Source organism: Protopterus annectens, chromosome 4.part0 (assembly GCF_019279795.1).
Source record: "Protopterus annectens isolate FY-2018-M chromosome 4.part0, PAN1.0, whole genome shotgun sequence".
In the NCBI taxonomy this organism is placed as follows: domain Eukaryota; kingdom Metazoa; phylum Chordata; order Ceratodontiformes; family Protopteridae; genus Protopterus; species Protopterus annectens.
In genome coordinates, this window is record NC_056733.1 from 1,249,283,947 (window position 1) to 1,249,309,806 (window position 25,860).

Consider the following 25,860-nt stretch of genomic DNA (forward strand, 5'->3'; position numbering starts at 1 on the left):
TGTCATCTGCTCCCTCCTGTCTTATATCCAGCAACAAAACTGACTTATTAATAATAGTCCCTAACTAGATATTCACATGCCTAGACTCCCACATCAAAGACTTATCTAAAGCCTTCAGCTTTCTGAAGTGTTCATTATGTCACAATCATGCATTACCCCCTCTCAGTCTCTGAGCCTCCTTTACTGTCAAAAAATAAAAATGGAAGTTTTTTGCCTAGCTTCATCTTCACAATCACTGCCATGAAATATACAAATCCGAACATCTGATTATCACATGTCCTAGCCATAAACCTAGCCAGATGTCTCTTTCCCAAGATAGCTAATGCTGCCATCAAATCCTGTGAACCTGGAGATTCAGCTTCCGCTGTTCATGTGAAATCATCCACATCTAATGACTCAAACAGATCCATATAATCCCCCTCACCAAATCTTTTTTTTTCACTGCTGTGGGGATCAAGGATATGATAAATATGCCTTAACCCCCTGCCAACAAAGACTGTTCTCTCTGTTGACCACCTATATGTTCACTCATGACCTGTCCTTTGTTTCCATCATGACTAACCTACCAACCCAAAGTAAATTACAATAAGTGGCCTTCCCTGACAATAAATTCTGCTTTGCTAAGGTTTATCTATTGGTCACCTCCAAGTTATCACTATTTAACAATTCCGGCAGCTGCATTCTGCTTTCAACATTTGAATCTTGTAGTAAGCCCACTAAATATTCATCTGCTACCTGAGTACTGCCCCGTTTATTATTTATTTATTTATTGATTGATTGATATTCATTTACCAAGAATGCCTGACTGGGTAATAAATACCCATTTTCATTGGAGGCCTGGCGAGAAAAGCTCCAGAGAGTTAAATAACATCAAATAGAAATGCTAGCACAAATGTAATTTGAAAATCATATATACATGCAGTTTGATAGTAGAATACATAGGACACAGTAAAGCATGAAGGGACATCAGTGATGTAATAATAAATAGAAATTAAAAAATGATGATTAAATATAACAATCAGCATTTACAAATGTATTAGAAGTATAGTATACTATGCTAGGAAATAAAAATGATAAGATATAAGTCCACCCCTAAGAGTGGGGAGAGGGCAGCTGTTAAAATGTATAGATAGTGTAACGAGAGGTTAGCTTAGTAAGAATGTAAAGTATTTGTTAATGTACATCATACCAGGGGTCCCTCATGGTACTGGACTGTGGGCTGTAGCCCTCCTCCCCACTTTGAAGAGAAAAAAAAATGAAAATGTAAAAAAATAAAATAAAGATTTTACTTACATATATTGCACTAGCAGCGGATCACTATTGCGAAGATAAAAGTGCAATCATTTGCGAAACTCAGAGCTGTGCACATGTGCTCCTGATTTCTGATTTAAAAAAAAAAAAGTTAAGGAAAACTTCTGTCTTGTGGCCAGGCTGGACTGTTTTCAAAGTAGGTGTGATTCAAAGAAGATGCCCAGATGTCATTGTGTTTTTAATTGCAGGAATATTGCTGGAAATGGATTGTTAGGGTCAGTAGCTTGTCAAGTAATCTGTGTACATGACACAGCTGCTGATGTAAGTGTATAAAGAAGTTCTCTTTCCACACTTTAAGTGCACTGTGTAGTTAGAGCTGAGTCATTGGTCCGAGAGAGAGAGAGAGAGAGAGAGAGAGAGAGAGAGAGAGATTTATTTTTGTATAAGGTGAGTGATTGAATTTAAGAAGCCAAGACTACAAAAAAAAAAAATAAAAATAAAACACTTGCACCAAACTGTGAACTGACTGACTTGGTAATAATTATTATTAGTTAGTCAGTTGTAACTCATGTACTTTTTTTCCTGGTAGTGTCAGCCAGATACTAGTAGGGTGACAGTGTTTTTGGGGGGGCTATTGATGGAGTTTTTTTTTTTAATATAATATCCTGGTAGATTTAATCAGATACTAAGGAGGCTGTGTGTTTTCGGGTTGTTTATGGATATTTTTTTTTAATATAATATCCTGGCAGAGATAACCAGATAATAGAGATTAGGAGGTAATGTGCTTTAAAGGCTATATATGATTTTTTTTTTAATATGATATCCTGGCAGAGTTAATCACATACTAAGGAGGTTGTGTGCTTTGGAGGCTGCTTGACTGTGGATGTCTTTTTTCTAATAAAATATCCTGGCAGGGGTCAAACAGATACTGGGTATGCAATGTGTTTTGGGGGCTGTTTGTGGGTGAAATGTTTTTTTTTTTTTTTTACCCTAATATCATTTTTTATGGTCAGTCAAGATAGATTAGGATGGTGTGTGGATGTTTTGCTGTTAAAACTCTAGCCTTACATGACTAAAGTGTGTATGGATGAACTGAAGTAAGATCAACTGCAAGCTCTTGACTATGTGATGTGAAAGAAATACAGTAATGCAACCATTGTCTTCTCTTTTCATTATTTTAAACCCTGTAGGTTCAAAGCAGATACTGTAGGTAGGCAATCAGGCTGGGGTATGCCTAGTATGTGCGAATGAAAGGACTGGCCTTACTGTTGTAGTTCTCACTTGCTTTGCAAAAGTAAAGTGCATTTGAATGAAGTAAGATTGACCACAAGTTCTGAACTCTGACTATTGTTTATGTGGAAAATGCATATATTAATAGCAGTGTCATCTTTTATCTTTGTCTTTTAATCTCACAAGATCAAATCAGATACTGTGAGTGGGGCAGGCAATGGGGACTGGGGCTACATGTCAATGAAACAACTGGCCCTGCGGTTTACTGTTGTTGTAATTCCAGCCTTGCAAGACTGTAATAGTTGTCTCTTCATGTATATACTGAATGTCTGTTTAAAAATGTTTGTAATATGTTAGAACTTTTCTCCCCGGATATATGTCATAAAGCTTTTTTTTTCACTAAAGCCAGTTGGACAAACCTGGGTAAACAAAAATAAAATAAATAAAATGAAATGTGGATTTCTGTAAGGTGATCTGGCACACATAAATTGTGGCTAATGTCTCTGTCAAATAATGAAATGAATCCAAATATATAACCTGGCTGTTACTGTTATTTCTATTTTAATTCTGGGAGGGTCAAAGCAGTTATTTTTGTCCGGTAAAGGGGGATGTTTGTGAATTAAATGAGTTGACTGGCTCTGCTGTTTATTGTTGTAATTCTGACTTTGCAAGATTAATGTGTATTCTGGCAAGTCAACAGTCATACAAGCAAGGGCACCCGCAGGCAGGTGCAAGGGGGTGCACTTGCACCCCCCCGGATTTTCTTAGCGCTATACACACTTTTTTTTTTCGCTATACACACTTTTTTTTTTTTCCCCACTTACTTTGTTTTTTCCCCCGTTTTCCCCATAGCCTGCATTGTTATTTGTTTAGAAGAAGTAGAGAACTGTTACTGGAGATGGTGTGCCAGGCAGTCACATGACTGACGCGAGTCTGACATGACAACTCGACAAGCCTCAAACACCTCCTTAAGTAATCGCGTTATTCGCGTTCGTGTAGTTGCAACTTGCAATTTGATGGAAGAAGACTGCAGGTGGACATCGGTGGAAGAGTATTTGATGATTTCATGCTCAGGAGCAAACCAAACTATCGTGTTTCATGTGGTGAGTGGTGGAAGGACTGGACTGGTGGTGGTGCGTATGGTGTTGGTATTATTACAAGAAGAGAAGGTAGGTTGTTTTTTTTGTACTTTTGAAGGTGACTGACTGAACACTTGGCACCAAAATGCAAAAGTGGCATGGCAAACTTTACTTGAGTGTGTGAGAGTGAGTGGTGCTCTGGACTGCACCTCATCCTCCGTGTCTGAAACCCCATTCCCTACTTTAAAAATCAAACTTTATTTTAACCCTTGATTCCTGCACCAATTCAACGTCCGACCGACCGTCCCTCCAGGCATCATCACGATGTGATGAGCTGCCATCTTGCTTTCCTTTTCCTCGTGTGCTTTCCTGGCAGTGGCTGCCCATACTAAAGATGGCCATGAGGATGAGGCGACCTATAATTTAGAAAAGCTGAGTTGAAGAAAGTGACTGTGTGTCTGTGTCATTTAGAGGAAGAGTTCTTAAGGGAGTCCTGCTACATTTTTAATTTTTAATGTTTCACTGACTATATCTTTGCAGAAAAGGTTAAGTTGTGAACCTTACTGTAATTAATTTGTTAATGTAATGTGTCTGGATAATTGTGGGCAAGTAAGTTAACATTTAGGTTATCAGGTAGACTGCCAGAGGTAGTGGTGTGTGTTGTTCTTGTTAGTATTACATCTAAGACTGAATATTGCAGCCAGAGAGGAGTATTTATTTATCTGCTACATTTTTTTAACCAAATTTCTGTAATGATGAATATGTCAGGGAGAGTATAGGGATATGGTCCATATGGATGCATGTGTATCTTGAATTTTACTGATGAGGCTTCTTACATTTGCATTTAAGAAAATGAACCAGAGTATCTTTTTGGGAAGAGTGGACAGATGTAGTGGAGTTGGCAAATGGGAAGCTGAATTTGGTGTGGTGGTCCTGGATTGGGATTTGGGATGTATATCTCCACACTCCACAGGTAGATAATGAGTTGAAATGGAAGTAGGTATGAGATTTGTTTATTTATTGTTATTTGTGTGTGTCTGTCTGCGTGTGTCTTTGTGTGTGTGTGTCTGTGTGTGTGTGGTTTGGGGTAGAGAAAGAATTAATAGAGAAGAATTTGAGGGAGACGTTATTAGTATTGTAAATTTGATGTTATCTATAAGAAAGGAGACAGTGTGGTATAGAATTGCATAGTTCAGATGATATGTTTTGATAGAATGAGTTATTGTAGTTGCTTAAGGGGTGGGTTTGTGGGAGACTTATAGTGAGCTGGTAGTACACATATGTTCGAGTTAGAAAAGATAGTAGAGATAAATTGAGGAAAAAGAGAAAATTGCTTAGAAACATGTTCGGTGTGTTAAAGAAAGTCTTAGAACCTTAGACATTATTGTGAAGACAGGGTAGTATTGGTCATAGGATCATAGTAGGTGGTAATGTGCTTTTGAGTAATGCGAGGCTGACACTCCAACATGAATTTTTTTTTTCATAGAGGAGTTGTGGATGTAAAGCATATAGTACTAAGAAGTCTGAAAAATTATTTAGTGATTTCAATTCTCAAATAATCTAAGTGGTTTGCCAGGCAACTATCAATTTTATGAGGGACAGACCAAAATATGAGGTAAACATCTGGGCATTCTGCGACAAAATGGACAGTTGAGAGGTCTGAAACCATGAATAATCAAGCGTAAAGGCTATCACCCTCACTAACACTCTTCAAGAGAAACCTTGACGGGTGAAGTTTACCCCAGGGATCACTGCAGTGGCTCTGCTGGACAGTGGCGCAGGGAACTAATGGGTCTGCTGGACAGAGGCACAGGGAACTAATCTAAGGGGGTGGCGAAAGCCGACACATTCAGGCTAGGCTTATAAATGCCCTTGGGCAAATAGCCTAGTACTTACCTAAGAGCTTGTTGACTTTTCCTTGCTTTGTCAGTCATGTGTGGAATTTTGGTGGGAGGAAGGGCTCAGTAATATGTAAGTGTTATGCTATTTTACTATTTTACTGAATTACTCAGGTGTTCTCTTTACTGATAATGAGTCTGTGTTACACAACAGCTGCCCAAGTTAATATAATGAATTCCTAGTCAACAGGTTATGTGCAGCAATTATCACCTTTGTCTGAGCCTGCATAAATTTGGAGTACTGAAACAAAGGTCATTATTACATTAGCATTAAGCGCAGTTGCAATATATCAGTGAGTCATTATCACTGTCTGGTAGAAGTCTCAGCTGCTGTAATTGTTATTCACATAAGCAGAAGCAACTATCACTTTGATGAATGCACAATGCAGATTTTGTTTTTTCTATGCTTGTAGTCAAGCCACCCATTCTTCATCAACTACCTGTCCTCCAAAACCGCTGATGTTTGTTTTCCTATGTATGTATGTATATGCATGTATATGTATGTATGTGTGTGTGTGTGTGTGTGTGTGTGTGTGTGTGTGTGTGTGTGTGTGTGTGTGTGTGTGTGTATATATATATATATATATATATATATATATATAGTGTGTGTGTCTGTGCATATATGTGTATATCGATATATATGTATGTACACAATGTATTTGCACATATATACATATACACATGAATATCAGTTTGACAGTGGCCTCTCTTGTGAAATAGGGTGATGCATCTGTAGTTCATTTAGAGGGGATTTACATGTGCCCTTTCTGTGCCCCCTTGTCAGCTACCAGCCAGGCCCTTATGCATCAAGGCCAGGAAGGTTCCTCCTCAGAGATTTGTGCCAACTGCTCTTGTGTATAATAGTTTTTTTAGATACAAACCGAAGGATTCAGAAAAATTATCACCACCGGTGCTATTTGGCAATGTGGGATTCTACCTAGTAGAGCATCATGACTGCACACATCTTCATGAGCCCTCCACACACACACACACACACACACACACACACACTTTTTAGGTTTAAATAGAGTGCGGAACTGTGTTTTTATCATTCTGATGACGTGTTTTACGAAAACTAAAACTTTTTATGCTAGTTCAGTTTTAGTCTTTTCTGTAGCACTGGTATATAGCGAGTGGTTAACTGTTTTGTTTATCAAATGGCAGTCACTGTTTGCATTGTAGAATTTGAAAGCAAGGTTAGCATAGCAGCATAATTGCCTTTGGTGCAGAAGGCTGTGGCTTTTACTCCCACACCATGTAGATGAAGTGCTGATATTGCAGTGCCATTTTGACTGTGGCTTATTTGGTGCATTTTAAGAAAGTATAGGGGTGTTCTACACTCCTGTGTGTCCTCCTTTGTATAAGATTCCTAGTAACTTGTTGGATTGTCAGTCGTTCCCTATTGCAATATTATCAGCTTACCATTTTTAATGTAACATAGACAATTTATTCTTCAAAGGCAGCAGGCACTGAATTTGTATATGAAACATTGAAATGTAGTTTTCTTAGTTACAGAGCTCTTTAAGGTAGAAATATCTGGATGACTTTTACTTCTGAAAAGATTGTGCTTTTTAAGTAGTACTGCTGTATTATAATGATGGAAGTATGAGTGGCATTTTATGGTCAACATTTTTTGAAATGGGTAGCTTTATCATTATCTCATACATTTTGTTTCATTGCTTTCTAGAAAAATGTTCATTGCTTTCTAGAAAAATGTTCATGACTACAGAATTAAAATACCATTCTAACAAATTGTGATGTATTATATAAGGAATATAATTTATCATGAGGGTGAATCAAATAATACATACATGTGTGCATGGCCCTATAAATGTGTGCAAGGAGCTTATGGTTTGAAAACAGCTCAAAGGTTAACTTAATCCTCCACTGTCAGATGCATTTTCTTTTAATGTGGGTTTTCATGCCATGTCAATGAGTGTGAGTTTCAAGGGCAGAGAAGTTTACTGCTCATGCTGAGTCTGTTTTCATTGTGAGACTATATTTAGCAAATGGCTATCAGTGCTTGTGCTATTTTATTTCAATATCTGTAATAATTGTAGAAGTAAATAAGAAAATTGGTTCCCTGTGTCTTTATTTAAAATATCTATGATTCTTTCCATGCGTTTACGTACAAGAACAGTCAAACTTATGGTCTATGGTTATCCGTGTCAGTAGAAGGCCAAACCTTGTGCTAAGGATTAAGTACTGCAGTCCGCCATTCACTAATCATGAAGCAAATTAGTTGGCTAATGTTGAACATTGATTTTAGAGTGCCTGATACCTCATGTTTCATGCTATCCAAGAGGTATCCCAGGATATTCTCAGGGTCTATTGAGGTAGTATTCTTTGACTTGGAGAGTGCATTGAAGACTTGCTTGCTAGTGATAGCCAGAAGATTTATGGTCAAGGGTGTCTTCTTGAGATTCACAGAATGTAAGCAAGGTAGTAAGGATGTAAATTTCATCTGCTTTACTTTTTGCTTGATTGACTCCCATGGGTACACATCTTCATTAATAATCATAGGAAGTATGACTTAGCCCAGCTAAAATGTATTTGCTGTTGGGAATGTAAGGTTTACCATTCCAAAAGGCTTAGTGTGACTGTAGTCCATAGGAGTGATCATGCATTGCCAGGTGACCCATGCTGGTGAAAGGGAGGTAGTTGTGGCTCATAGCTTGGGTGTTACGTAGGGAGAGCACAATATGTTGTACCTACAGACCACAACACTGCGGAGCATGTGATGCCTAGACCCTGACAGTCATTTAATCAGCAGCATTACTGGAGGTGTAATGAGCCACTACAAGGGTTATGGGCTGCAAGGGGAAGAAGAGTAATCTTGGGGGGGGGGTCAAACTGATCTGTCCTAGTGTAAATGGAAAGGTATTTTGTTTTTTGACTTACGGAAGATATACTTTTGGAATGAAAATGTTCATGCATCGTGTAATTACTACCGTGGCATATACTTCTGTTCCGAGATCAGCAATATAAAGGGGCACATGGTTTGGTCAACAGTGTTAATGTGGATGTGGCTTGTTAAAGGGGAAGCAGCAGTCTGGGAGTTGAGTACAAATTTGAAAATCCTGGCTACACCCCTGCTGTAGAGCATATCTCCATCTCTGCAGGGTCTCATCAAACACCTTTTCCCTAATCTCACTACAGATCACAATGTCATCTACAAACATCATAGTCTACAGGGACTATTTATTTGCTTTATTTGGGAAAACTGTGAAGACTGTGCATAAAGTATGTATTTCTGTCCAGATAGTACTTACTGCAGTATTAAGTTTTCCTTGCATAAATATGTACAAAAGCAAACATCAACTAGTTTTATGTATTTATTTTTTGTTGTTGTCCAGGTTAGCATGAGAAACGTGTTAATCATTGGTGATGTTGAAACACATCAAACATTTTTTAATCCCATATCTGACAGTTTTTTTTTCTTTTGTTCAGTAACATCATTGATAGAGCTGCAATATACGTACTACAAAGGTAGCACTAGCCCATCATCGGATGCTTTAAGTTGTCTATTATTGAATAAGTAGGGTATGTGATGGCACACAGTGAGGACATTAGAAAATTTTTCAAACAGATTAGTAAGAAAGCAAGGTACGAGCAACATGAAGTAACAGAACTAGCTGGGTCTGTTGATGAACGTATAGAGAAAGGTGCTTACTCTGCTGTGTTTGGGGAACAGCGAGAGACCCCACAAAGTGTATGTGCAGAAACTGATATTGGTTGTTACATTCGATCAGACAGAATTGATGACTTCATGAAATTCAGGTTACTGACACAACCATACATCCCTCCAGAGAATTACAACTTCAAAGCTGATGCATCAGACAAGAAGCGAGCATTCCGATATAGTTGGCTGTCTCAGTATTCACCGTGGCTTGCATATTCTCCTCTCTTGAAATGCCCACTCTGCTTAACTTGTGTATTATTTCCTCATTCAGTTCACCGTGGGTTGCAAGGCAGCTTCATCACTAGTGTGTGCACAAAATATAATGCCTTCAATGAGTCTGCAAGAAATCACATGCAGTCATCATGGCACAAAGGTTCTACTGAAGATGCTGCCAATTTTTCTTGTACGCGACAGAAGCCAGAAACAGCTGTTATTCCACAGCTAGATGCAGCAGTAGCAAAACAAATTGCAGAGAACCGAAAGAAATTGGAACCAATTTTATCTACCATTATTTACTGTGCAACCCATGACATTCCTCTTCGTGGAAAAGAAGGCTCTGGTGGAAATTTCTGTGACTTATTAGATTTTCGTATTGAAGCTGGGGACACAATATTAAAGCAGCACAGTGAAACAGCTGCAGGAAATGCTCGGTACACATCCCATAGGGTGCAAAATGAGTTGTTGGCAGAATGCGAACACGTACTTCGAAATGAGATTGTTTGTGCAGCGCGTAGGGCAATTGGATTTAGTGTATTGGCAGATGAAACTGCAGATATCTCGGGCATTGAGCAGTTGTCATTGGGCATTCGGTTTGTTGATGGTGATTGTATTAGAGAAGAGTTTCTGGGTTTTGTTCCCATTGTTGCGAGAGATGCACAGTCTGTATCAAATGTCATTGTCAGTGAATGCATAAAGTACGGTCTAGACTTGGAAAAATTACTCGGACAAGGATATGATGGCTGCTCCATAATGGCAAGCATCCAGAATGGTGTTCAGGCAAAGATTCGTGAAAAGTATCCAAAAGCAGCCTTTATCCACTGCGCGTCTCACAGACTAAACCTTGTAGTCAATGATCTGAATGATATTCCTGAAATAAGTAGTGCTGTTGGTGTTATCAAGAAGATTATTAATTTTTTTCGTGACAGTCCAAAACGACGAGCATTGGTATCAAATATACCTCTTCTGTGTGAGACACGATGGACTGAGAAATATAAATCCATTCGTGTGTTTAGTCAAAACTTTGAGAAAATATTTGACTGCCTCGCTGATCTTCAGAAGATCACTGCTGGTGAAACCAGACAAAATGCACATATATTACTCAGTGCTTGCTGTTCATGCACTTTTCTTTTTTCTCTCTTCATTATTGCAAATTACTCATCAGTTCTTGAGCCCATTGCCCAGATGTTGCAGTCTGTTCAACTTGATATAATAAAGGCTCAACAGCACATCAACAGACTCATTGAAATATTCAAGGAGCACCGTAACCATGCTGAAGAGTACTTTAGGAATGACATTCTCAGTAAGGTAAGATCAATAGCAGATAAACTTGGTATCGAGTTAGTGTTGCCAAGGATTTGCAGTCGACAAACACACCGAGCAAATACAGTAGCCGGGGATTTTGAGAGTTATTACAGGACGAGTATTTATATTCACTATCTTGACTCATTAGTTTCTTCACTGACGTCTCGCTTTTCCAGCAGTAACACTGCTCAGTTCAACTTATTTTATCTGCATCCTAAAATGCTGCAAAACCTAGAATGTGAAGTATTCCGAAAACGAATTGCAGTCAGTAACGAATTATATCATATCGACAATTTGGAATTAGAGATGATGAACTGGTTCGACTATTGGCATACGAAGGTTCCAGAGATATAGCCAAAACAGTGGACTTTGACTTGTTGCAACACTGTGATTTCTTTCCTGCTGTTAAGCAAGCAGTTCTGATTGTGTTGACCTTACCAGCCACTACCTGCACCATTGAACGAGCGTTCAGCACTCTGAGACGGGTCAAGACCTGGCTAAGGTGTACAATGACTGATGATAGACTTTCAGCACTGTGCATGATTAGTGCTCATCGTGAACGTGTCATTCGTGAAAAACAGTTCATCAGTAAAGTTATTGACGCTTTTGGCACCCACAGCAGGCGCTTGCAATTTATATTTGCTCCACAGGAGTCATAGGCCTAAACTGACCATGTAGTTCATTCAGTGTTTCTTTTTTGCTTTTTAATTGCATTTACCTACAAAATGTATGATTTCTAAACAAACGAGTTTGATACTACAGTTCCATTGGTCTTATTTCATACTTGAAATCCACAGACAGATAATGAGGTGATTTCAAGCAGCACAAGCAAAGGATACTGTCTGCAGTGCCCACGGTTAATGAAAAATCTGAAAATTAAACATGGAATCAAACATGTACAGAGCAGCAGCAGCATAAAGACAGTAAATAAAACAGAGTTAGTGAAATCTTTTTAAGGCGTTAGCGCAGGGAGATTTTTAGTGAAAATTGACAAATTCTTGTTCTGATGCACTATCTTAGAGCCGGATCCACACAATACAGGTAGAAGCAGATGAAACCATGATATCCACTTAAGCAGCAAAAGTTAAGTGGAGTGATAAGAGGAAGGAGTTTAGTATGGCCACGAGGGGTGACTCCCTGGACTTCTGAAGTATTACAGACTGCAATAAAAGGATTTGTAATTATTAAAAGTTTATGATGGTTCACCAAGAAGTTTACCTGGGCCATTTTTGTTGTCACAAAGGTCAAAGGCATATACAAAAATATGTTCGAAAATGAAAAGTATAGCACAATAACAAGTTCACATAGGTACTTGCTAGTCTGTTGAGCCGTAAGAATCATTAGAAATCTATAACAGCATTCCCCTTGTATATCTCACATTTTATTAGCCCTGAGGCAAGCTGAATATTAACATGATGTTTCTGTGTAAGAGGGACAAGGCTACTAAAATCAGGAATGAAATTAGGCTTATCCATCCAGATTATGGTTAAGTACAGTAAGAGGTCTACTTTGCTTTATGTGGAGAGGAAGATCATTCCAAAGAAGTGGGAGTCTAGTTGATAAACATCTGTCCTTCCCACATTTATGTTGCAGTACAGATAGACACCTGTTGAGCGACTGTTTATACCCTCATTGCAATTATGAATGTGCAGGAGTTTTGACAGGACTATGAGGTTATGCACATGTAGCACAAATCTGTCCTCAGTAGCCTTTGAGACCAAGAAGAGTGGCAAGGCTTGGAGGTGGTCCACATAGTTTTTGGATTTATGCACTTGATGGATGTTGACATTTAAAATATGCCTTTAGGTGGTAAAATTATATCCAGAATCTGGAACAAATGCACAAAGCAAGGAGGATGGCCTCCCTGTTGTAGAAGTAGCAGACTACAAAAATCACAAAAACAGATAGGCCAAAGAAGAGCCATAAAGACGATACAGTGAACTATTGAGGATAAGAAGGAAATGATGTATTGTTACTATTATGTAAACAGCCCAGAATTTCCAGACACAAGGTATATAAAAAGATTGAGAGATATTACAGGAATGAAACTGTCAGAAGCTTCAAATAAAAATGTGTCTTAATTACAACAGATGCATGAAAAACTGTATGTATAGACCAAGAAACTTTGATCCGTTTGAAAAAAGGAGCATCCGAGGAGGTATGAATATATAAATAACAAAACCTAGAACTTTTTGTAAAGTGTAAAAAAAGAAATATAGACATGGGAAAAAAGATTTGATATGGTGCAATATTCATGCAAAGGGGAAAGCCAAATTAATCAGTATAAAGAAGGCAGCCCCAAAGATACTCAACAAGAAATACAGGCGAAGGCATCCAGATATGCAACATTTCACAAGTCACAGAGGGAATGTAGAAAATAAGATTAATAAAGTAGAATTAAAAAAGCAAAATAGAAGTATAAGTTATGGAGTGCCTGGAAAGTGAAGGATTTGGTGTAGGTGTAACACACAACACAGGTTACATCACAGCATGATGTAATGAGTTCCCAAAGTAAGGAGAAACAGGAAGATCAGGAGACATCTGAACAACAAATATGGACATGGGAAAGAAAAGAGATTTAATATAGTGTGATTTCTATGCAAAGGAGAAAGCAAAACTAATCAATACAAAAAGAACAGCAGCAATGATATTTGAAGGCACATACAGACAAAGGAATCTGGAGATTGAAAACTTGACAACAGAGAAAATACAAAGACAAATAGAAAAAGTAGAAAAGGAGACAGTAACGGAAAAGTTATACTAGTAGAAACTGAGGTTATGGAGTACCTGCAAAGTGAATGATTCAGTGTAGAAAATCTAATTCAGAAAGCATCACAAATCACAACATGATAAATCAATGGATATTCAATTAAGTGGAAACCAATGGAACGGGAAGCAATTGGTCACACATGCCAATGCCATATGAATATATTAGTAATTTTCACAGGAAACCCGTATAAGTGTTCACTTGAAGCTGGGCAGCAACAGAAGGAACAGGAAACTGTAACTGTGGAAAGTGTGCAGTCAGTGTTGAGGAGTGATACTGATAGGCCAATGAGTTCCCTTATGTCAGAGCAATGGATGACATGGGATGAAACAGTGTGCCACAGGAAGATGCTATAGAACTTTGTATAGAATGCTCACTGCAAATGGAAAACAAAAAATGTGTCCTCAGTTTAGAAGAAAATGAGCTAAGAGTTGCTTGATTTGGTAGAGAGAGACATTATTAAGATAAATTATGAAAACAGACTTCAGAAGGTCAGTAAAACCCAGAAAGTTTGTTTGATAAAACAAGTGAAACAAGTAATTAGGACTGTCCATAGAGATTCATGCAATATAACAGACGTAAACAGGCTATATTACTATGAAGCTAATTTGATAACTGATAACGCTTTTGAGCCATAAGAACACAGGGTAGTGAGAGAAAAGAAGGTGAGAAAGTTAATGACATCATGGAAACAAATATCTATAAAGCAATTGAGACAGGGGTTGTCACCGTGTCACAGAAGACGGAACAGATTTACAAAAATACTTACAAAGATAGATGTGATAAAGGTAGTGCACAGTATTAGAACAGCTTAGGATGCATCATGTACTATCGCAAATAAAGTAAAAATCTCAGCACAGGAAGAATAAATTAGAAGATACACAAATAAATATAAGGGAAAAGTACAAAATAAGCAATTTATTGATGACCCAACAACAATTTTTTAGAGAATTTGGAAATGAGGTAAAAGGAACTGACAAAAAGATACATTTTGGAGAAGTACTTACGAAGATCATGCGCAACATAACAAAGATGCTAAATGGATAGAAGTAAAATAATAACAAGTTTAAAGGGACAAGATATGAAATGGGATGACTTAACAGCCAGAGATTAACACAAAGTCAAATCCTATAATTGAAAAACCCCAGGCTCAGATGCAGTACGTAACATCTTCCTAAAAGTATTAACATCGTTGCACGAAGATTTATCCACGAGTAATAACTATGTATATACGCACCCCGAACAGGCACCAACCAAACTAAGAGGAGGAAAAACAATGCTCCTACCTAACAGTGAACTTGTATGCTACCCTAAACTAGTAACTTGCCTTGTTTCTGACGATGTATAAACTCTGCACTGGAACTGATGCTAACAGAGTTTATAGTCATTTAGAAGAAAACTCAATTATGGCAGTAGAACAAATGGGCAATACAGAAGGTCATATGGAACAAAGGACCATTTGTTAAAGTCATACTAGTTTACTGTAAAAGAGGCGAGAATCTAAGTAGGGCATGGACTAACTTCAAAAAAAGAATCTGATAGTATCCCACACATTCAAGGACAAGAGTGCTTAAAAATGTAACATACACTTTACACTGATAGACTACATTACAATGATGATGATGAGGAAACAGTGGCAGACCTATTTGCAATTAAGTTATGATAAAGGACAAATTATTATTCCAGGGATAAAAATTAAATGGGGGGAATTCTGGGGTGACTGTCAGTGACACCACTGCTATTCTTTCTTGCCCTATAATTTGGCTCCTAGAAACAAACGGTGTAAAGACCTCTCATCTTCTCTTTGTCGATTGATGCAAAACTGTAGAGCTAATCATAGGAAGACCTGAAAGCACAACAACAAGTTGTCAAAACATTTTCAGATGATAACAGAATGACATGACCATTTGGTCTTGATACATGTGCAAAAGCAACCCTTCAAAGCAGGACAATTGCAGCATCAAGAAAACAATTTGGGACAAGAATGTGATATGAAAAAACTTCAGCAAGAGGGAGTATATAACTATTTGACAATAGATTAAGGATCAATAAAGCATGAACAAATGCAAATAAAACCTGGCAAGGAGTATTTTGGAAAACTTAAATTAATCCTGAAAACAGCATTGACTTCTAAGAACAAAATTCACGCTGAAACTCAATTTGTTCTTCCTCTCCCAAATTACAGTTGTGAGATGATTGGACCCAAAACGTGTTGGATAGATTAAACAGGAAAACAAAAAGGATGCTTCATGCTCTCCAAATGATTTATAAAAAAAATTAGTGCATACCAACATTATATATCCCCCCTTCTGAAGGAGGGACGGGCCTCCTTGAAATTGATTACATGTACAGATCTGCAATCCTGGGATGCACACATCTGACCTCACAAGACTCAACATACTGAAAGTTTTGAAACATGATTAGAATAACTATTGGTTTTGTTCACATTTTTGTGAAAGATGCACAGACTATGCATTCATTGACAATGACATTTGATACAAAGTACGGCCTAGACTTGGACAAGTTACTCGGACAAGGCTATGATGGCTGTTTCATAATGGCAAGCATCCAGTGTTCAAGCAAAGATTCGTGAAAAGTATCCAAAAGCAGCCTTTACGAGGTTTAGTCTGAGAAGCACAGCACAGTGGATAGTCAGTGTGATCTGAATGATGGTCCTGAAATATATAGTGCTGTTGACGTTATCAAGATTAATTTTTTTTCTGTGACAGTCCAAAATGATGAGCATTGGTACCAAATATACCTCTTCTGTGGAGACATGATGGACCGAGAAATATAAATCCATTCATGTGTTTAGTCAGAAGTTTGATAAAATATTTGACTGCCTGGCTGATCTTCAAAAGAACACTGTCAGTGAAACCAGACAAAATGCACTTGCAGTATTTTACTCAATGCTTGCTCTTCATGCATATTTCTTATTTCTCATTCCATTATTGCAAATTACTCAACAGTTCTTGAGCCCATTGCCCAGATGTTGCAATCTGTTCAACTTGGTAAAGGTTGAACAACATATCAACAGTCTCATTGAAATAGACCACATTAGGAATGACAATCTCAGTAAGGCAAGAATCAAGATCACTAGCAGATAAAGCCATGAGTAAACCGTTTATATGCACACCCGGAACAGACACCAACCTAACTAATAAGAAAAAATGCTCCTACTTAAGCCTGAACCTGCAAACGTCCCTGAAATTTATAGGCCAATAACTTGCCTCCTGACACTGTATAAACTGTACACTGGAATTTATGCTGACTGAGTTTATAGTCATTTAGAAGAAAGCTCAGTTATGGCAATGGAACAAAAGGACGGTTAAAGTCATATGGAATAAAAAATCATTTATTGTTAAAGTCATAGTGGAGAATAAGTACAACATGGATTGACTGCAAAAACATTTGATAGTATCACACATTAATGTATAAAAGAGCACTTTAAAATGTATAACATACACTTTACACTGATCGATTACATGGCAGTGTCCATGAAACAGTGGTAGAGCACTTTGCAATTAAGCCATGATGAAGGACAAATTATTATTTCAGGGAAAAACTTCAATGGGGAATACTCCAGGGTGACTCTGTCACTGCTGCTACTCTGTTTTGTCCTATAATGTGGCTCCTAGAAAGCAACAGCGTGTAAAGACCTCTCATCTTCTCTTTGTCAATGATTTAGAACTGTACAGCTCAGAGGAGGAACTGAAAGCACAACTGCAAGTCAGATTATATGAATGTCATTTAGTCTTGATAAATGTGCAAAACAAACTTTTAAAGCAGGAAAACTGCAGCACCAAGAAAACATCAGTTTGGTACAAGAATGTGATATAAAACAACTTCAGCAAGAGTACAAATATTTGGGAATGGGAACTGATAAAACAATCAACAATAAAACATGAGCAAATGAAAATCAAAATTACTAAGGAATACTTTAGATGACTTAAATGAATCCTGAAAACAACATTTACATCTAGGAACACAATCCAAGCTATAAACCAATTTGTTCTTCCTGTCCTAAATTAATTTTGTGTGTTTGACTGACCTCAGTGTTGCATAGATTATATAGGAAAACAAGGATGCTTCTTACTCACCAAATGATTTATAAAAAATCAGTGCATACCAAGATTATATATTTTCCACATTCTGAAGAAGGGATATTCCTCCTTTGAAATTGATTACATGTACAGATCTGCAGTCATGAGACTCCACACATCTGCTGACCTCACAAATGTAGTGAACATTTTGAAGAATTAGAATAAATCTAAGATACATGACTTCTCTGCTTTTCCCTGCTTAGGCTTGCAGAAGCATATCGGCATCAAGCAGAAATGGAAATCAAACTAGAAGTAGATAAAAATCGGGCAGCAACTGAATGTACCAAGAAACAAAAAAATACAAGGTCGGTGATGGACCAATTATGAAGATAAAAAATGTGGAAAATGCATAAATATAGTTGCAAGTATAGAACACGTCTGGAAAAACCTCATGCTAATCAGGAACAAAAGCAGGAATGGTCAAGGCAAGGTGAATTCGAACTAAGAGAGGAAAGGTCAATATTGGCGGCACAAGATAGTGGACTATCATGTACACATTGGTTTACAATGTCCATTGCACATGTGGGAGAAACAGACAAATGTAGGTTTTGTAAAACAGAACTGGAAACGGTTGAAGTTGAACACCTTGTTAATGGTTGCAACATACGGTAGAAAGACACTGTATACTGACAAGCATAATAATGTGGCAAGACTGTTGTACTGGGCATTGTGCAAACATTATGGTACTGAAGTGGCTTAAAAACACTGGAAACATAAGCTGCAATTTAAGCATCATAGAAAATGCTAACGCCTACATCACATGGGATCATCCTCAATTACCAGCAGCTCAAAAGACAGATGCTAGAAAACCAGATATTAGTGGTCCAAGAGAAGAAGACAAAAGTAGCATTGATCATTGAACTCTACACACCCACAGACAGACACAAAGTCAAACTCCTACTATATCAGGATTTGCAGGCAGAAATGAGAGCAGTGTGGAAGAAAGATACCCAGGCAGTTCCAGTAGTAGTAGGAGCAATGGGTCTTATTAAAAAAGAATATACATTCATATTTAGACATGTTACCAATGAATGTAACTCCATACCAATTGCAGGAGGACTGAGGAGTCATTACTGGGCAGTGCACATTCATTGCAGGTACTCTGAAGAGCACTTTGGCAGACATCAAAGATTGATGACACCGTACTGATTTTGTGAACTTTTAATCATACTTTGATTTAGGAATGCAGTACATTCCTGTCACGATGATAGAAACCCAAAAGATTTGCTCTATTCACTTTCTAAGGAGGTACTACAAGGTAGGTAGGGAGATTTATGTGTGTCATACCTGTCAAATGTACAGATTTTCAGTGTCCAGATTTCTGCTTTATATTTTTAGTCTGTGTGTGTGTGTCTGAAATGACCTACTTAGAGTTAGCAGGTGGAATTTATTTTCAAGGAATTGAGAGCTTCAAGGGAAGATAAGTTTACTGCTGCTCATCATGCTAGGTTTGTACAAATGTGCAACTCTTTTGTTTAGCAAATGGTATCATTGTAGTATAAAATTTTAAAGCAGTGTTAGTAGCACAGCAGGTAGCATACTTGCATCTTGCTACAGAGGGCTGTAGCTTCTACTCCCACAGCATGTAAATGTGTATTTTAAGGGGATGGGGTGCTGCAGTCCTGTCCTAAGTATGTCCCTTTGGTGCCTAGTAACTATGAACCTAGTTTTCAGCTTGTTACATATTCCCTATTGCAATATACCAGCTTACCATTTCTTTTAACGTAACATAGACAATTTATTCTTCTAGGGCAATGGGCACTACATTTGTAGATGAAACACTGAAATATATGTTTTATAGCAACAATCTCTTCATTAGTTTCAGATCTTTTTAATGTGGAATTTAGATGGCTTCTGCAGACTGCAGAGATTGTGCATATGGACTAATATTGGTGGATTATAATGATAGAAGTTTGAGTAGCCTTTTATGTTTGAAATGTTCTGAACTAGGCAGTTTGTCATTACTGGTTCATATGTTTTGAATTGTTTCACTGCTTACTGGAAAATGTTCAAAACTGTAAATTTAAAATACACTCTAACAGGTGGTGCAGGTGCTGTACAAGGGATATAATTCAATTATAGTTTCATAGGTAGGTACTAGGCTATTGGGCCTATATAAGCCTAACCAAAGGTACCCTGGCTTTCGCCACCCAAGAAAATTATTTTCCTGTGCCACTGTCAAGCATAGCCACAAAAGTGATCCCCGGGGTGAATTTCCTATCTCCCATCAGGAACATGAATCACCATACTTTTGCATGGGCCTAAAAATGTGTGCATTTGATATGCTTTGAAAATGGCCCAAAGGTAAACTTAACCTGCCACTGCCCAGATGCATTCTCTTTGAATGTGGGTTTCAATGCTGTTTCCATCAATGTGAGTATCAAAAGCAGAGAAGTTTTAATGCTAAGTCTGTTTTCATTGCAAGACTGTTGCTTTGTTTAGTAAACATGAAATGCGTGCTGCAGTGTTTCTGCTATAAAATTTGAAATAAAAGTTGTGAATTAAATCCAAATATCTGTAATCATTGTAGAAGTAAAGCATAAGACAGTATGCATACTGATAGATTTGAACAGTGTCTGTGGCAAATGGTGAGAAATAACCAAGTAATGGGACACTGCTGGAATGGCTGTGTGTGTATGTGAGGGACTGTGTGGGGGCGGGGCTGTGTGGGGTAGGGGAGGGGCAGTGGGGGTAGGGGTGGGGCTATGTTTAGCGGGGCTGCATGGGCGGGGCTCTGGGTTTTGCACCCCCCTGCAAAAAATCCTGCGGGCTCCCTTGCATACAAGCCTGTGTCAGTGTCTCTCAGAACCACTGGCACATTAGGAGTTAGAATAACCTTATATTGTGACTAACAAATTAAGATAGTACAGTGGGATTTCCAAAGCTCCTTACTTTTCATTCAGCATTGTATAAAATGCAGATTACGTCATACAAGTACAGTGTATGTTTACTACATCATGTGCTGTCATAATAGTTTCATGCAGTTAAGACAAACCACTTTTTTACTGTTGGGAGATGTTATGGTTCTGTGCTGTTATTGCATAACCTAAACACCTCATTAGCTCTGAAATGTGATTTAGTCTACTATTTGTTGGCAATAATGACTGAGTAGTTATTTTATGTAAAATGGTAAGCGTGATCAGTATTGATCCCGCTGTAACAGAGCTCTGCACTGCCCCATTGAAGTTAACACGACCCCTTTTTTAGGCAAGGCTCAAAAGACAAACCCACCTCCATAGGTATCACAAGGGATAAGAAACTAAGAGTAATGCTACTCAATGCCAGAAGTCTAAACCTCAAGATGCACGCACTCGAAACTCTCCTTAGCGTGGAGAACATCGATATCTGTGCAGTAACAGAAACCTGGTTCAGGGCTCCCGAGAGCACCCCAGCACTACCAGGTTATACCTCATACCATGCTTTTCTGCTCCAAAACTTGGACCGAACCACAAAAGGAGGGGGAGTATTGATATTCATCAAAGATACCCACACCTCCAGATTGGTGGCAAAGCACAAAGCATCAGAGACTATCCATGTGCAACTAACAGTGGATAAAACTGCCTTCCAGTTTATAGCCTGCTACAGACCACCCTCCCAAACCCAGGAACCCCACTCGGCCTTTCTGAGAACACTGGAAAATATGAAGCTCTCTCCAAACACCATTATATTAGGCGACTTCAACTACCCAAACATAGACTGGGAGCATTACTCTAGCTCCAACACCCTAGCCCAAAGGTTCCTAGATATTATAAACTCAAATGCTATGGAACAACTTGTTACCACTCCCACAAGAGGGGAAAACATACTGAAACTGATCATCACTAACATGGGGACTCTATGCTCCAGACCAGAAGTGTATCCCTCACTGGTAAGATCAGACCATAAACTAATCTCACTGGATATTCACATCCCAACCCCACCCCCTGCCCAGAAAACCACAGTGAAAAACTTCTCTAAAGCAAATTCCACACTCCTCAAAACCGAGGTGGAATCCTTCAAAGCCCCCGGGCCTGTGGAAAATACGGCCCAGACCGCAGAATCCTTTATAAACGCATTCTATGAACACCTTCAGGAATGCATGGATCATGCGATCCCAAATAAAACCAAGACCCAATCCTCCAAAGGCAGACGTCCTGTCTGGTGGACCCCAGCCATAAATAAACTATACAATAGAAGGAGGAAGCTACTAAATGATAGAGCAAAATCCCAAAAAGGAAGGCATCTCTGATAATTATTAGCAAAAACTACGGGCACTCATAAAATTGTCTAAGGCCAGCTTCGAGAGAAAAATTGCACAGGACACTAAGGATAATCACAAGGCTTTCTTTAGTTATGTTAGGAACCTGGGTGGTAATTCCCAGATATGCTCAGAATTAGTCCAAAATGACAAAAAATACACTGAACCCACAGACATTGCCAACATCCTAGCTGACAGGTTCAGCGCAACCCCCCCTCCCCACCAAAAGGGCAAATATCTATCCCAGCAGAGTGCTGCCCCCCTGACATCTCAGATGCTCAGGTAAGAGCCGACCTCTCTAAAGCAAAAAACACAGCATCAATGGGACCAGATGGTGTCCCGGGCTGCGTCCTACATGAACTCCAAGAAGAGCTAAACCCAAACATAAAACTACTGTTCAATCTCAGCCTTACTACAGGATATGTGCCCAAAGAGTGGCGTACAGCAACAGTGGTCCCTCTCCATAGAGGTGGTGCCTCAACGGATCCTGGAAACCATTGCCCCATACGCCTGACTAGCTTGGTCTGCAAAGCTATGGAAAGGATCATCATGGACCTCATAAATAAAGATATTGGGGACCTACAGACACTGGATCCTACCCAGTTTGGCTTTGTTAAGGGCAGATCCTGCCTCTTAAACCTGGTTGATTTCTTTGAAACAGTCACCAAGGCCATTGACAAGGGGAAGGTGGTCCACACAGCCTACCTGGACCTCGCAAAAGCCTTCGATACAATACCCCACTCGGGCATTATAGATAAGATCACCAGCTTAAATATAAACCCCTATGTCACTAGATGGATTGCCAACTGGCTCAAGGACAGAACCCACATGGTTAGAATTGCTGGAGCCATGTCAGACTCCAAACCAGTTACAAGTGGTGTCCCACAAGGCTCAGTCCTGGGACCTCTCTTGTTTGGTATTTATTTCTCAGAGGTACAGGCCAACACGGAAGGACTGTGGCTGACCAAGTTCGCAGATGACTGCAAACTGGGCACCATAATCGACTCTCCAGCTGACACAAGCATCCTCCAAAAGGGCCTCATAGAAACAGACAACTGGTGCCAGAGCCATGGCCTCAAGCTAAATGCCAAAAAATGTATAGTCATCCCCTTTGGCAAAAACAAAGTGCCCACAAATTACCACATAGGTGGTAATCCATTAAGTAAGAAGTAATTAGGGACCTGGGGACCCAAGTTGATAGCAATCTCTCATTTGACAACCACGTGGCCAAAGTGGTTAGAAAAACATTTTATATAGCCCACCTAATCATGAAGGGATTCACATCTAGATCAGGGGAGGTCATCGTGCCTCTTTACTCATCCCTCATCAGGCCCATAATTGAGTACAATGCCCCCTTTGGGATGTACCTTACCAGACACCTGCAGCAACTGGAAAGACCCCAAAAGTACCTCACCAAGAGGATCAAAGGGCTCAAACAGATGCCATATGCTGCCCGGTTAAAGAAACTCCAGCTCTACTCAGTGGCATACCGCCTGTTCAGAGGCGATCTGTGCCTGACGTATAAAGCCATGTCCAACCCGGAATTAATGGACATGCTGCACCACAGAAAATCCAAATCCCATCGAGCTATGCGCTCGAGAGACTTGAACCTCAGCACTGAAATAAATAGGACATGCTGGAGGGACAGATTCATAACCCAGAGGCTCCCTTCACTCTGGAATAAAATCCCAGTCCAGGTTAGGCAGAGTCCCTCATTGACTCTCTTCAAGAGGAATCTTGATGAGTGGATGGGAGATCGTTGGTTTACCCCAGGTATCACTTCTGTGTCACTGTTAGACAGAGGCACAATATACTAACCTCGAAAAAGGGCATAGCAAAATAAATTTAAAATGGGTGGTGAAAGCCAAACACATTCTGGCTAGGCTGATAAATGCCCTAGGGCAGATAGCCTAGTATGAACCTATGAACCTATGAACCTATGAACCTTTCTAGTTGGTCCCACCCCATTCAGGTGTCTCCTGCACCCCCCCCTTTGATTTGATGTCACCAGCCTTTACTTCATCGTTCAGGTGAGGTGCATGAGCAAAGCCACGTGTTAGTGAGAAATTCTTTGAGACAGGACTTAAATACATGGAGGCTACATTTAGTTCTGATTGGATATGGAGTGTAGTTTCATAGTTTGTTTACACAGTGTGAGTATAAACTTTGCCCCATACTTTTTTTGTTTCATAAATGTCAAGCAGTTTTTATCTTGAGAGCTCAGAGGGCAATGAAACACTGAGGTGATAGAAGGGCAGGTAGAGGGTTTATATAATATTTTATGGGTTAGAAGAACTTGCATATGGGCTAGCTGATGTGGACGTCCTAACAAGTTGAGAGCACTTAATGCAGAGCAATGATGAGTGTTATGTGGCAGGTTACATGCATATTACGCTAGCTTATTACAGCATTGCTCCAGTTGTGATTTAAGAGAGATATACCATTATAATTACCATTTACCATCTACCATTTTAACTACCATTAATAGTTAATGGAAACTTAATTATTTTACACTACCTGTATTTCTAAAGCTACTTGTATTATCAAGAAAGACTCCGTGTGGTGAGCATGCTATCACAAATGCCAGCTACCACAGTCTGGCCTGCTCTTCCTCTCATTTCACCCACTCCTGATTCTTATCTAACTGTTTTTATTAAAGTCCCTTGACATAACTATGTTGTTAACTCTTGCCCCATGTCCAAAGCTCCCTATTTAAAAAGACCTTTCCCATTAGATCTTGCTTACTTATTACACTCTAAGTCTGTTTGAAATCTTTTCCTGCAATTAGATTGAACTTACTGATTGTTTTATCTTCTGTTCCAGGTGTAGCCCCCCCCCCATAGTACCTCACATCTGGACCTAGGTATTATCATTTCCCTCTAAACCTGGGTGCCATGTTTGAAAATACACATTACATACACACGGTCTCCTCGCTGAGCATGTTCTAGTGATAGCGTGCTAACCACGTAATTGAAAGGGTACTGTAACCTGTCTTGTTCACCTTTTGCAAACTCTATTGCTGGTTCTGAACAAAGTAACCAAAAGTGGCGATCGCAAAACCAAGGAACCACTTTAAAACAAAAACAACTGCTCACGCCTCGCTATGTAGACTTGAGAATCCTGAAAGTATTCCAAAAAAACTCATGCAAGTCACTTATTTAATGCAATGACATAATGAACGAAACACAGAAATGAAAATAAGTCACAAAACTAGTTGAGCCCTTTCACCCGTGTATAATACAGGCTTCATCAGAACGAAGAGCCATTTTGAATTACAAACCATATAAATAGAATCTTTGGCGCCAAAAATTTAAAAGGTATTTAAAGCTGTACATACTCTTTTACCACAAAATAATCAATTCACACAAATCTTAGTTGCATTAATATATGACTTAAAAAACAACTACATAATATCTAATATATTAAAATATGTAGTAGAAAATACAATAAATAATCTAATTACTATATTATAAAAAGCCATCTACATTCCACCAGGGGATAACATTCCTCTGCTGGAAACCATACTCTCATACTTTTCTCATCACATTCCCAATGAAACCATCCTCCATGGGGATGTAAATATTAACTGGTTAACTCCCAGTAATCCTAACTCTCCACTTCACATTAATCTATATGGCTTTACACAACTAATCTCTCAACCAACCCATACTAATAACTCACACACACCTAGCACTTATAGACTGGATACTAGTTTCTAATCCCTCCAAATACCATAACAAAGAAACACTACCAAATACCCTGAGTGATCTCTTCCCAATAAAAGTGCTCAGATATACTCTCCATTTCTCTAAACCTCACAGATATATTACCTGTTGCAAACTATCTAACCTCCACCCAGAAACTCTTAAAACCCTCCTCTCTAGAGTAAACTGGAAATTCCTTACCCATCTCCCATTTGATGAAGCAGTCCAAGCTTTCAGCTCTACCTTCCTTAGCATCCTAAACTTACTAGCTCCTCTCCGAAAAGTACATATAAAAGCTAGCATATCTCCATGGCTATCAAAAACTACTCACATCCTAATGAAAACTAGAAACAGTTCTTGGAAGAAATGGGGACAAACCAAGTTCCCT